Source organism: Corylus avellana, chromosome ca3 (genome assembly GCF_901000735.1).
Source record: "Corylus avellana chromosome ca3, CavTom2PMs-1.0".
Classification (NCBI taxonomy): domain Eukaryota; kingdom Viridiplantae; phylum Streptophyta; class Magnoliopsida; order Fagales; family Betulaceae; genus Corylus; species Corylus avellana.
Window position 1 is genome coordinate 10,560,027 of NC_081543.1, and position 12,738 is coordinate 10,572,764.

At 38.9% G+C, this 12,738-nt stretch overlaps 1 long non-coding RNA gene across 1 annotated transcript; it reads left to right on the forward strand.

The window, feature by feature from the left end:
* Window positions 1-6,721: 6,721 nt before the first annotated feature.
* On the forward strand, window positions 6,722-7,116 carry LOC132173515 (uncharacterized). The gene is made up of 3 exons (XR_009439324.1): window positions 6,722-6,769; window positions 6,859-6,951; window positions 7,039-7,116. It is a non-coding gene; the product is annotated as an uncharacterized LOC132173515 (long non-coding RNA).
* The last annotated feature ends 5,622 nt before the right edge of the window (window positions 7,117-12,738 follow it).

Sequence of the window (12,738 nt, forward strand, 5' to 3'; positions counted from 1 at the left end):
GCAGAATATATAAAATATATACATTATGTTGTATATTGCAAAATTTTATGTTTCATTTTGTCATATATTCGCATGATGTTTCAATAATGTATAGGATTGAGTATTTGTGAGCTAAATTTTTTTTTTTTTTTTAGGAATATTTATTAATTAATTACTAATTGTACGTTGAAAATATAGATGCATGCAAAATGATAAAGATTCATCATTATATGTTCTTTTTAATTAATTATATGATACACTTTTAAGGCCATATTAATATTCTTTTTAATATGGCCTTAAAAAACTAGTTGAATGCAAGATTCATCTTAATTCATCTTAATGCAAGATTCATATTAATATTCTTTTTAATTTGTTTGCCCGGCTATATAATATGGCCTTAATTAACTGTAAGATTCATCTTAATTTGTTTACCCATATCATTATGTCATTGGCCATATAATTAAGGCCAATGACTTTTTTAAGTAGCTCCATAAATATGACTTTTTAATTTTGTTCGAGATATTTATTTTTCCGAGTTTTGAGAATATAATGGATTTGAGTGGGTGGCTGAAGATGCAAAATTGTAAATAGCAAGTTACATGATTGCTTTTAATTCCAGAAACTAGAAACTAGAAACTAGAAACTAGAGAGCTTTCTTGTGGAACACGTGGCATTGTCTTGCTTGCTTGGTTTGAACTTTCAACTTGAAACTAGCTTCCAACTTTGACTGCGAAGGCTGAGATGGAGACAACTCATATAGGAATGCATCGAGTTGACTTCCTCTTTGGATTTTTATTCAAAATTTTCACACATGAGAATAGCTATTTTTCTATTCTTCATTTAATTTATATATTTTTAAAAATTTTCTACAGATTTTTTTATTCTAAAAAAAATAAATGAATAACAAGTCTCTTTGTACAAAGTCATGACTTTGTTTGTTACACTATTTTTTTATCACACTTTTGTTTTGAGTGTTTTTAACAAGTCTAATCATAATTAAACACATAACGTAAACACTTGCAAAATATATTCAATTCGATTCTTACTTCATTCTATCCCACATATATTATTTTTCAAACAAAAAAAACCATACAAAACGGTCCAAAGTTTTGGTTAATTTGAGGAACTTATAAGCTTTTTCAAGTTGAAATATAACGCATCAAAATTAATATTACCTAACAACTAGTTGGAATTTTGTTACAATTGTGATTAATATGAAAGAAATTAATCTAGTAATTCATGCCAAAGGTTAACGACATTTAAGCTATATTTATTGTATTTAGGGTCCTCGTAACGAACGTAGCTCGGTAGATGTACTAGAACAACCTTATAAGTTATAAGCTAGCTATAATTAATTTGTTTAGGGTCCCCACCAAAGAAAATGCTTAAATTTTGGATCAAGTATGTTTTTTTTTATTTGGTTTTTCTAGATTAATTATAATAGATAAGGGTTATAAATACACCCTTCAGTACGGTTGAATGTAGATACGCATGAATATGTATATATTTTTGGACATAAACAATTTAACCCTATACGAGAATGTATAGGTTTATATTTCTAATGTGGTTCAAATATTTAGGTATCGGTTTATGTTTATATACATGCATGTGCTTGAAAGTATGTATACAATTTGTAAGTCTTATGTATTTATTCCTAACTCATGTACGTAGATAAAAATGGACAAGAGTTGGATGACAAAGTCTAGGGGTACGAGGGAATACAGAGACGGGTGTAGAATGTTTGTGGAGTTTGCAGTTAGTAACTGTAGAACCCTTGATGGATTCATCTATTGCCCTTGTAAGGTTTGTCGAAATAACCGGCGCCACCCGCCGGGTTTCGTATTCGACCACTTGACAGGGGGAAAAGGAATGATGCCGGAATACACACTTTGGTTCTATCACGGTGAGAAGCATGTACAGGATCCTGATACCGGGTCTAATTCCAATCGCCCGGCCTCAGATGCGGGTGCATGTGCAAATCAGGGTGGAGACATGCACAGAATGTTGCGTGATTTATTCGGCATGCACGAAGTAGTTAGGGAAGACAATTGTGAGCCTCAGGCCGTAGTGCAAGGGGGTGAGGAAATTGTGACCGAAGAAGCCGCTGAAGGCGATGCACTAAAGTACTATGCCCTTCTAAAAAAGGCGGAGAAGCCACTTCATACTGGGACAAAACATAGCAAATTAAGTGCCACTGTTCACCTGTACAACTTGAAGTGTGTTGGTGGAGTTAGTAACTCGATTTTCTCGGCTTTCCTAGAGTTCATCAATCAGTTGCTACCCGAGACTAGTGAAACTCTGCCAGTTAATACATATGAGGCGAAAAAGTTTTTGCGAGACATGGGACTAGGCTATGAGAAGATTCCAGCGTGCCGTAATGACTGTATGCTATTCTGGAAGGGCAATAAAGAGTTGGATTCATGTACCGTATGTGGAGAATCTAAATGGACGGAAGCAATCAATTTAGATGAGGACGGTCAACCCATATCATCGGGCAAGAAACGTCCGGTGAAGGTGTTGCGGTGGTTTCCACTCATACCACGACTACAGAGGTTGTTTATGTCAGAACATACAGCACGCTTTATGAGGTGGCATGCAGAAGGCCGCACTAAGGATGGCGTATTGAGGCATCCAGCCGACGGCTTAGCATGGAAGTCATTTGACAATTTACATCAGGAGTTTTCAGCGGACAGCAGGAATGTAAGGCTCGGACTAACCTCTGATGGATTTAATCCATTTGGGAATATGACTACATCGCACAGCACTTGGCCTGTAATGGTTGTACCCTACAACTTGCCTCCTTGGATGTGCATGAAACACACATCTTTTATACTATCATTGATTATCCCGGGCCCAAGTTCACCTGGAATGGATATAGATGTCTACCTTCAACCCTTAATTGAAGAGTTACAAGAACTATGGAATGTAGGGGTTCGCACATATGACGCCTCAAAGAAAAATAATTTTGTTATGCGAGCGCAGTTGATGTGGACAATTAATGACTTCCCAGCATATGCAGATTTGTCTGGATGGTCTACCAAGGGTGAGAAGGCATGTCCGTGTTGTATGAACTCGACATGGTCAAAATGGTTAAAACATGGCCATAAATGGTGTTATATGGGGCACAGGCGATACTTGCCCATGGATCATCCATGGAGACGAAACAAGAGCACATTTGATGGCAACGTAGAACTAGAATGTGCCCCTGATGTGCCAAGTGGAGATGAAGTCATAAGCCAATTAGAAGGGATGGTGTTTGGGGATGAGAACGCCGGTCAGGCAAGGGAGGCTGAGAAAAAAGAAAGAAAAAAGCAGAAGACGAATAATGGCCATGTAGTGTGGAAGAAGAAAAGTATTTTCTTTAGGTTGCCGTATTGGAAAGATAATTTATTGCGGCATAATCTTGATGTTATGCACATAGAGAAAAACGTCATGGACAACATACTTGGTACAATACTGGACATTCCAGGGAAAACGAAGGACAACCACGCCGCCCGCTTAGATTTGCAAGAAATGGGCTTGAGACGTACACTTCATACATTTGTGGACCCGCAGGATGGTAAGACCTATTATCAACAAGCTACCCACACGATGTCCAAGGATGATAAAACACATTTTTTGAAAGTGCTACGAAATGTAAGGGTGCCCGACGGATATGCCTCGAACATTTCTCGTTGTATACGACTTAAGGACCGTACGATATCGGGGTTAAAGAGTCATGACAGTCATGTACTGATGTAGCAGCTTCTACCTATTGCATTGCGTGGTTCACTTCCAAGCAATGTGGTTAGACCTCTTGTTGAGATGTCCACATTCTTCAGGTGCCTATGTTCAACAACATTGACCGAACAGGATATTGACCGACTACAGTGTGACATCTGTATCACGTTGTGCAACATGGAACAGGTTTTCCCCCCCAGCTTCTTTACGAGCATGGTTCATGTGGTCGTGCATCTTATCCGTGAATGCCGACTCGGTGGACCTGTACAGTATAGATGGATGTATCCGGCAGAGAGGTAAAATTTGTTTACGGATATTCTTCTATTTTTTGGTTTCAGGTGCCAATACATGACAAGTACTAACTAAACTGAAAATATGTATTGGTTCATATTTAGGAGCCTTGGAGTATTCAAATCTAATGTGCGCAACAAAGCGGCTCCTGAGGGCTGCATTGCGGAGGGCTACATAGCAACTGAGTTGGTGACGTTTTGTTCGAGATATTTAGAGAATACACCAACCTTTCACAATAGGATACAAAGAAATCTGGATGGTTCAAAGGGAAATGGAACACGAGTCCGACTCGACCGAATCACAATGACACAGATACACCGGTATATTATGTTCAACTTGGACGAGTTTCATCAATTGCGGATGTAAGTAGAGATCTTTTGTTGGTACATTGCATGCTCAATGAACTTGTGACAATATTGCTCGTATTGAATTATAATTAACATAATTTCGAATTGTAGGATGCACATAGATACGCTTAGGCGATCATGCAATAGGGGACGAACAACAGAGGCTCAGTTGGAGACCCAACATTATGACTTGTTCTGCGAGTGGTACCGTGACTACGTAAGAATGATGTGATGTTTACCTTATCACAATTGTCGGAGTTATTTGCGTGCTATTTTTAAAATCAACTAAAGCTAATAACCGTGCGTTTCCATTGTACGTAATATATTCACAGGTCGATCGATTGGACGAGCGATCCAGGAATGAACTTGGTGACAAATTGGTAATGCATTGTAGAGGGCCGAGGGAGGCAGCAGTCAGATACAATAGATATGTGGTTAACGGCAAGTTGTTTCGCACTATTGCATCTGATGCCGGAAAGAGGACTCAGAACAGCGGGGTGTGTGTGCCGACTCTTGATGGCGACACGTACTACGGGAAGTTAACGGAAATAGTTGAGGTTGAGTATTACGACAGGACTAAGTACGTTATGTTTAGGTGTGATTGGGCAGACAACACGAGGGACAAGGGGTACAAGGTGGATGAGTATGGTATAGTACTTGTCAACTTCAAAAACCTTGTCCACACGGGAGAACTGGTTTCTGATGAGCCGTATGTGCTAACTTCACAAGTTGACCAGGTATTTTACGTACAAGATGATAGGTGCCCAGATTGGGCTTGCGCAGTAAGGACCAAGCCTAGAAACATATACGACGTTGGTCAGGTTGAAGGACATCAAGATTCATGTGCCAATTACCACGAGTGTGAGCCTCTTATTTTGCCCAGAAATGTTGATCACGATCTACAAGATCATATCGAATACGTCAGACACGACTTAGATCCAACCGAAGCGTATGTATATTAGTATAATTAATTTTATATTTATGTTTTGATTGGTAGTTGTTCACTACATGCACATTACATCAACACACTTAATTAAGCTGTGCACTATTATTCATGCATACTTAATGTAGTAAATATTTCATACATTGTTTAAGAAATTAATTGGGTTTGTGGTGTTTTTTACAGAGTACCATGAGTACAAAGGGGAAGAGGAAAGCACGCAGGGGCTCGTCCGCAGTGCGGCAGTCTACGTCGCCTGGGTCTCCGGCAGTCCAACTTGATGACAGCGAGCAACAAGACGTTGCTCAGCTTCTTGGGATACAGGAAGGATATCGACCAGTTCTTCCAGGTACGATGGAAGGGGAGACCCCTGTCCATGCTCCATACACTCGGGCAGGCATGGCCCAAACCGGGTTTCGGGTTGATTCGTACCCGTACAGCGAGTTACGACAGAGTTATGAGGGCGATGTCGAGCGGCTTTACACCCAGCATAGCGCAGGTACGCCCGACTGTTTTTTTAAAGATTCAAAAGATTGAAAGTTTCTAACTATATTGGTGCAATATCAATTATATTTAACTACAACTACAATTTCATAGAATTCTAAACATTATTAAAAACTACAAAGCAGGTCTGGAGGACACTGAGACAGAGGCCCAGGAACACATGGCAGGTGGGGCACAGGCCACAGATGCCCCGCAGCCCACCAACCCTGCTCCCGACGCTCGGTTACGCCCTCGGCAGGTCCGGATCATAAGTAAGTGTATATACTTTAATGTCGTTGTTGATTTGGTTTTAATTTACTTGTTACCTAGTATTGAATTCGAAATAACTTACCTAACTAATTTTTAATTTGTTAGGTACTGATTCTGAAGGAAACACCGTTATTGAGGTGTTTACCATTCTTGATTCGCACAGGCGGCCGGGAGTCCCCCCCGGCAAACGGATCATTTTGGAGTACAATGCATCATTCCAGCCCGTTGGATTTAGTGCCGTGCGGTTTAGACGGATGACCGGAGACATAGTTAGGAGCGGAAATTTTGTTCGAATACCGGACGATTGGACGAAGGTACCGGACCGTACCAAGGAGGATATTTGGAACGCCTTGATGGTATGTTTTTTAATAATAAGTTAAACACTAGTAATGTATATATGTATATATACGCTCTAAGTTGCAAATATATATGTGTGTTTAGTAAGTAAATGCATATACACATATATATATATTTTTTTTAATTTATCAATGTTGAACTTGTGCAGGCATACTTTTTCGTTCCACCCGAGTACAACTTGGAAGCAGTAAAAAATGAAGCATTTAAAGATATGGGCTCCAAGCTGCGGACTTGGAGGCACGATCTTAAAAAAATATGTGCCATTACGGAGGAAGATACGCCGGACACTATACGGGCAAGACTGGGGGGACAGACGCTAGGCGAGTACAATGCTGTCGATCTGGATATCTTATTGGAGAGATGGTGTACCCAGGAGAATAGGGTAGGTCATGAGTTAAATTCTTAGTGTTGTGTACTGTCATTTATTGTAATTGTATTGGTATTAACATATTAAAAGTGTTAACTGTGTAGGAGTATGCGGCGAAAATGAAGAGCTTGCGAGCATTAAATGATTCACCACATTGCACCGGATCAATGAGCTATGCCAGGTTGACACATGAGGAGGTACGTGTGTAATTTATCCTATATATATCTAACATTATATCGTATTGATATATTTAAAAATAAATGAATTACCTATTTTAAATGCAGGCCGAACGTTTGGGCCATCAACCCACTCGTGCACACAATTATGTCAAGTCACACACGAAGAAGGGCGGTGGATATCCGAATGAGATTGTGAAGGAGAGATGTGTATGATATTCACTTTTCATATGTTGTTTTGCTTGTATATTTGATAAATTATTTGCGATTAACAGTTGTGCGACCCACTGACTCAATAATTAATGTGACATTCAGGAAAAGATGAATGAGCTTATACCCACCGACCCTGCAGCATCGTCTAGCATCACAGAGGGAACGGTCAGGTGGGCGCCAAACGACGCATTCGCCCAGGCAATGGGAAATAAGCCTGAGTATGCCGGTCGGGTTCGGATGGCCGGACCAAATATTCTGCCTGTGCGAGGGACCATACACTCATACTATACACCGTCACAGGCACGGTCAGGAAACGTCAGGTACTCCACGATATCACAAGACACACTTGATAGAGCGCTTGACGCGGAGAGGGCGAAGCACAAGGAAGAGATGGATGCGTTGTTGGCCGAGAACAATGCGCGGGTAGCCCAGCAAGTGGCGGAGCAGATGGCTGAGAACAATGCGCGGGTAGCGCGACAGGCAGCTGAACAGGAGGCTGAACGTCAGGCAAGGTTTGACGCCCGTTTTCGCCAACTTGAGGAAATGATCCGGTTTCACACCCCACCAGACAATGCTTCCCCACCCTTTGCGATGGTGCGATCGTCGGTCGACAGTGGATCAGGTACTGACTTTTTTTAATAGTCAATTTAGTTTTATAACTGTCCCTATATATATATTTAGAATTTGGATATGTTGTAGTCATTCTAAATAATTAATGATGTTGTAAATCTTGCTTAAATTTGGTTTATATATCATGGTTGGTTTGGTGATGGATGTGGGTTAGAGTTTTGTTGGTTGAGATAATTATTTAGAGTTATTCATGCACGTATAAATGGATATAACTGCATGGCACGAAGCAATACATGCATATCAATATCATCAAGACCAGTTCTTCATAAACTTAATTTTGTAACTCTAAATATAAATAGATATAAATGCACTCAATGCTAGGGAGGGCGCTTTCCCTTTGTGTTTATCATATCTTCCATTGAACCCCCAACATTAATAACCTATATGGAAGTTCTATAATTGCAATGGAAAAAAGAAGAAGATCATATGTCTCACATAATTGCCATGGGAAAAACGAAGTTCATTGTCTCATGTCTATATATTATTGATTGCTCTGTGACCATGCATATATATATTGACTTAATTTTTTTCAGCAGGAATTTTTTTTTTATATCAAAGTTCTGCTAACTTCAACGTTTTACCTATTTTAGTTATATCATTTACTATGTAATAATTAACAACTGAGTTAGGTGAATATTCGGGCATTTTTCTTTCACTTTACCGACGTGATTGTTTGTATTCGGGCTCAATGATTGTTTGTATTATCATCTGCCGTTAGTGGATTTTATTTGTTTGGTGGTTGTTTTATTGGTGAATATTGTTTGTTTTATCATTTGCAGGTAATGGACATCGTCGAGAGGATGCTATGGATGTCAATGATCGCTAGTCTGGTCGAGAATTTGAGGCTATTCGCAGTTGTGTATAAGTTGATGTAATTGTATTTGTGTATATTATGTTAGTATGTGACATTTTTGGTGTGTTGAAGTTAGTTTATATATATATTTGTGATTGGTGTATATATATTATGTTATTTGTGTTATAATGGTGTGTTGAAGTTAGTTTTGATGGGTAGTTTGTGATTGATGTTAATGGATATGATGTATGTTATTTGATGGAAAAATTGTATATTATTTACATGGTTTTGATGGATAGATTGAATATCAGGTGAACCGTAACACAAAATTCGGGTATAGTCCTGAAATAAATCACAAAAAATATAGGGGGGAGGGAAAAAATCTGGTTCAAAACGAACCAAATTTGCCGACGTGTCAAAAATTGACACGTCAGTAATTTCTTGACGTGTCAGTTTTTGACACGTCAGGAATTTCCTGACGTGTCAATTTTCACACGTCAGAAGATTTACTCACGTGTGAAAATTCAGCACGTCAGTAATTCCTGACGTGTCAATTTCGACACGTCAGGAATTCCGATTTCCTGACACCCACATTCTTCACGACCGAAACACGTCAGGAAAGCCCCGTCAGCAAGATTTACTGACGTGTCAGACGACCTGACACGTCAGTAATCATGGGTCAGCAAAAAATGTGTTTTTTGTAGTGGTGATTAGTTTTTCTAACTTCCTCTTTCATTTCTCTCCCTCTTAAGCCATCTCTTTTTATACTTTCCGTGTATATAGGTTGCGCCCCTCTGCGCTTTTGCTTTATATCATTATTACTTATAATTTTTATTTTTTATTTTTTATTTTATTATTATTATTTTTTTTAATGTTGATTGTGGATTGACTGGATTGAAAAATGTTAAAGGGTTAACAACCTTGGTGCTTAGAACTAATGAACATTGTTTGACTTTTGTTTCTTTGATAGAGAGGTTCTTTTAGCACAAAAGTTATAGAGTTAATTTCTCTCCATCAAGTTAGGATCTCCTTTAATTTGACATTGATACCGAGTTCAATAATGAATGTGAGCAACAATGAAGCTCTTGACCCTTCTCTTGGCCCTCAAATTGGTTAGTTAAAAAAACAATTTGCTTGTATTGTATGATTTGTTAAACTTATGTTAATTGTTTCCTTTTAACTTTGTTTAGATATAACCATTCTTGAAAATCAAATAGTTGAAGAACCAACCATTGGTATGATGTTTGATTCTGAAGAAGATGTTTTTTCATATTATAAGTAATATGCCAAGCAAGTATAGGTTTTGGTGTGACAAAAAGATCTCGTAGACTTGGAGATGATGGGAATGTAAGATACTTCACCATTGCATGTCTTCATGAAGGCAAGTCAAAAAGTAAAGCATCTAATATCGTTAGGCCAAAACCAATGGAGAGAATGGGGTGCAAGGCAAAGATCAATGCAAAAGTAAGTATAGATGGAAGATTTACATTGTCTAGTGTCGTGCTTGAACACACTAATGTAGTAAGCCCAAGCAAGACAAAATATTTTAAATGCCATAAGAGGTTAAATTCTCGTGTGAAAAGAAAGCTTGAGCAACTAGATGATGTTGGAGTCCGTCCGAGTAAAAATTACAAAGCTCTTGCTATTAAAGCGGGTGGGTATGAGAATCTTCCATTTGGAGAGAAAGATTGTCGAAATTACATTAACAAAGTAAGGAATGAGTTACTTTGAGAAGGAGATGCCGAAGCATTGTGTAACTATTTAATGAGAATGCAACAAAAAAATGACCGCTTCTTCTATGTCATAGACCTTGATGAAGAAAGTCGTTTGACAAATGTGTTTTGAGCAGATGCACGAAGTAGGGCCGCATATGAATCTTTTGGAGATGCCATAACATTTGACACTACATACTTGACTAATAAATACAAGATGCTATTTGCACCTTTTGTTGGAGTGAATCACCATGGTTAATCCATACTTTTTGGGTGTGGGTTACTATCAAATGAGAATACCGATAATTTTGTGTGGTTGTTTGAAACATTGTTGAAATGCATGTCAGACCGAGCTCCAAATGCAATTATAACTGATCAAGATAGAGCTATGCAAGTTGCAATTAGGAGAGCATTTCCAAGAGCTAAACATAGATTTTGTTTATGGCATATAATGAGCAAAGTTCCGCATAAGCTTGGATATATGGTGAGCAGCATCAATGGGTACCGGGATATGTGAAAGGTACATTTTGGGCCGGAATGTCCACTACACAACGAAGTGAGAGTATAAAGGCCTTTTTTGATGGTTATGTGGGGCCAAAGACTCCGTTGAAGAAATTTGTTGGAGATTATGACAATGCTTTGATGAGAATGGTGGAGAACGAGCGTCTAGCTGATTTTGGTTCGTACAATAAAATGTTTCCACTGATAACTCTTCATTCTATTGAGCATCAACTTCAAGCTATTTACACAAATGAAAAGTTCAAAGAAGTTCAAGAGGAGTTTAGGGTATTCATGATGTGTTTGCCATCCTTACTAAAATGCGAAGGTGCGATTTCTAAATATGAAGTTATTGATCGTGTAAGAGTTAATAGTGACTTCACAAAAGAAGTAAAATATTGTGTTTACTTTAATGACACTGAATGTGAGGCAAAATGCACTTGTAGATTGTTTGAATTCAGAGGAATCATGTGCAGACATGCCCTTATTGTTCTTACCTTGGTGAAAGATGTGAAAGACTTGCCATCCAAATATATTCTTGACTGACGAAGGAAGGACTTGAAACAAAAATATACTTCCGTTAAAAGTAGTTCTGACGATTTGAGTGGCAATCCTAAAGCACAAAAATATGATGATTATGCAATGATTTTTCTGAAGTAGCATTTCTCGCGTCATATTACAATGAAACCTATATGACAATGAAGGCTTGTGTACGTAAGTTAAATGAGGAATTGCTTTGTAATGGGTTAAGGAGTGTAAGCAGTTTGAGTAGTGCACCTTCTCTTCACATTCCGGGTGCATATTCGATTTGTAATGAAGCAACTGATGAGAGGCATAAAAAACGTAATAAGTTGCGGAGTCCTTTAATTACAAAAAGTAAAGGAAAGCCTTCGTCAACACGAAAGCAATCCATTGTATGATGTATTCAATAGCCAAAAATTTGATTTCTAGCAATTTTTTTTTGGATGACACTACAAACAAATAGACAAATATTAATAGTTTCATTGCATATGACAGACTTTTTAACCAACTTTACAAAAACAATGATCAATATATGAATGCATAGTGTCAAAACTTCAAGGTCTTCATGTGACGTCCCACATCGCCTGGGTATGGAGATGAGGATGTGCTTAAATGTATATTACGCCCTTAATGACAACAACGCGTTTTAAAGCCGTGATGGTCATGATCCTATTAGAACTTCGCAGTTAAGCGTGCTTTTGCTGGAGTAGTACCAGGATGGGTGACCTCCTAGGAAGTCTGGTTCGAGAGGAGCCAAAAGCGGACAATATTGTGTGTCATTGGGGTGAGATGTTACATATGGTATCAGAGCCATTGCCCAGCCTGAGATGGAGGGAGTGTGCACAAGCCCATGAAGGTCGCTAGCGGGCGCTCGCTGAGGCGGATGCCAAGAATGGGCTAATCCCATGAGGGTCGCCAGCGAGGATGCTGGGTCCTAAGAGGGGGTGATTGTGACGTCCCACATCGCCTGGGTATGGAGATGGGGATGTGCTTAAATGTATACTACACCCTTAAAGACAACAACGCGTTTTAAAGCCGTGATGGTCATGATCCCATCAGAACTCCGCAGTTAAGCGTGCTTTTGCTGGAGTAGTACCAGGATGGGTGACCTCTTGGAAAGTCTGGTTCGAGGGGAGTCAAAAGCAGACAATGTTGTGTGTCATTGGGGTGGGATGTTACACTTCAATCCCTCCACGACTGCAACCTCCCAAGTACCAATAGACTACTGCAAAATCAGCTTTTTAATCGGACATACTCCAACTTTATCCATTACTTCAAGCTTTCTTTCCACACAAGCTTTTATCCAACCAATTGGAGAGCCAAAATGAAGGTCAAGAGCTTCATCATTGTTCACATTCACCATTGGTCCTACTTCACAAATTACAATAGATCCTGACAGATATACCAAGAAAAAATATCAAGATTGGTAATTTTTAAAAA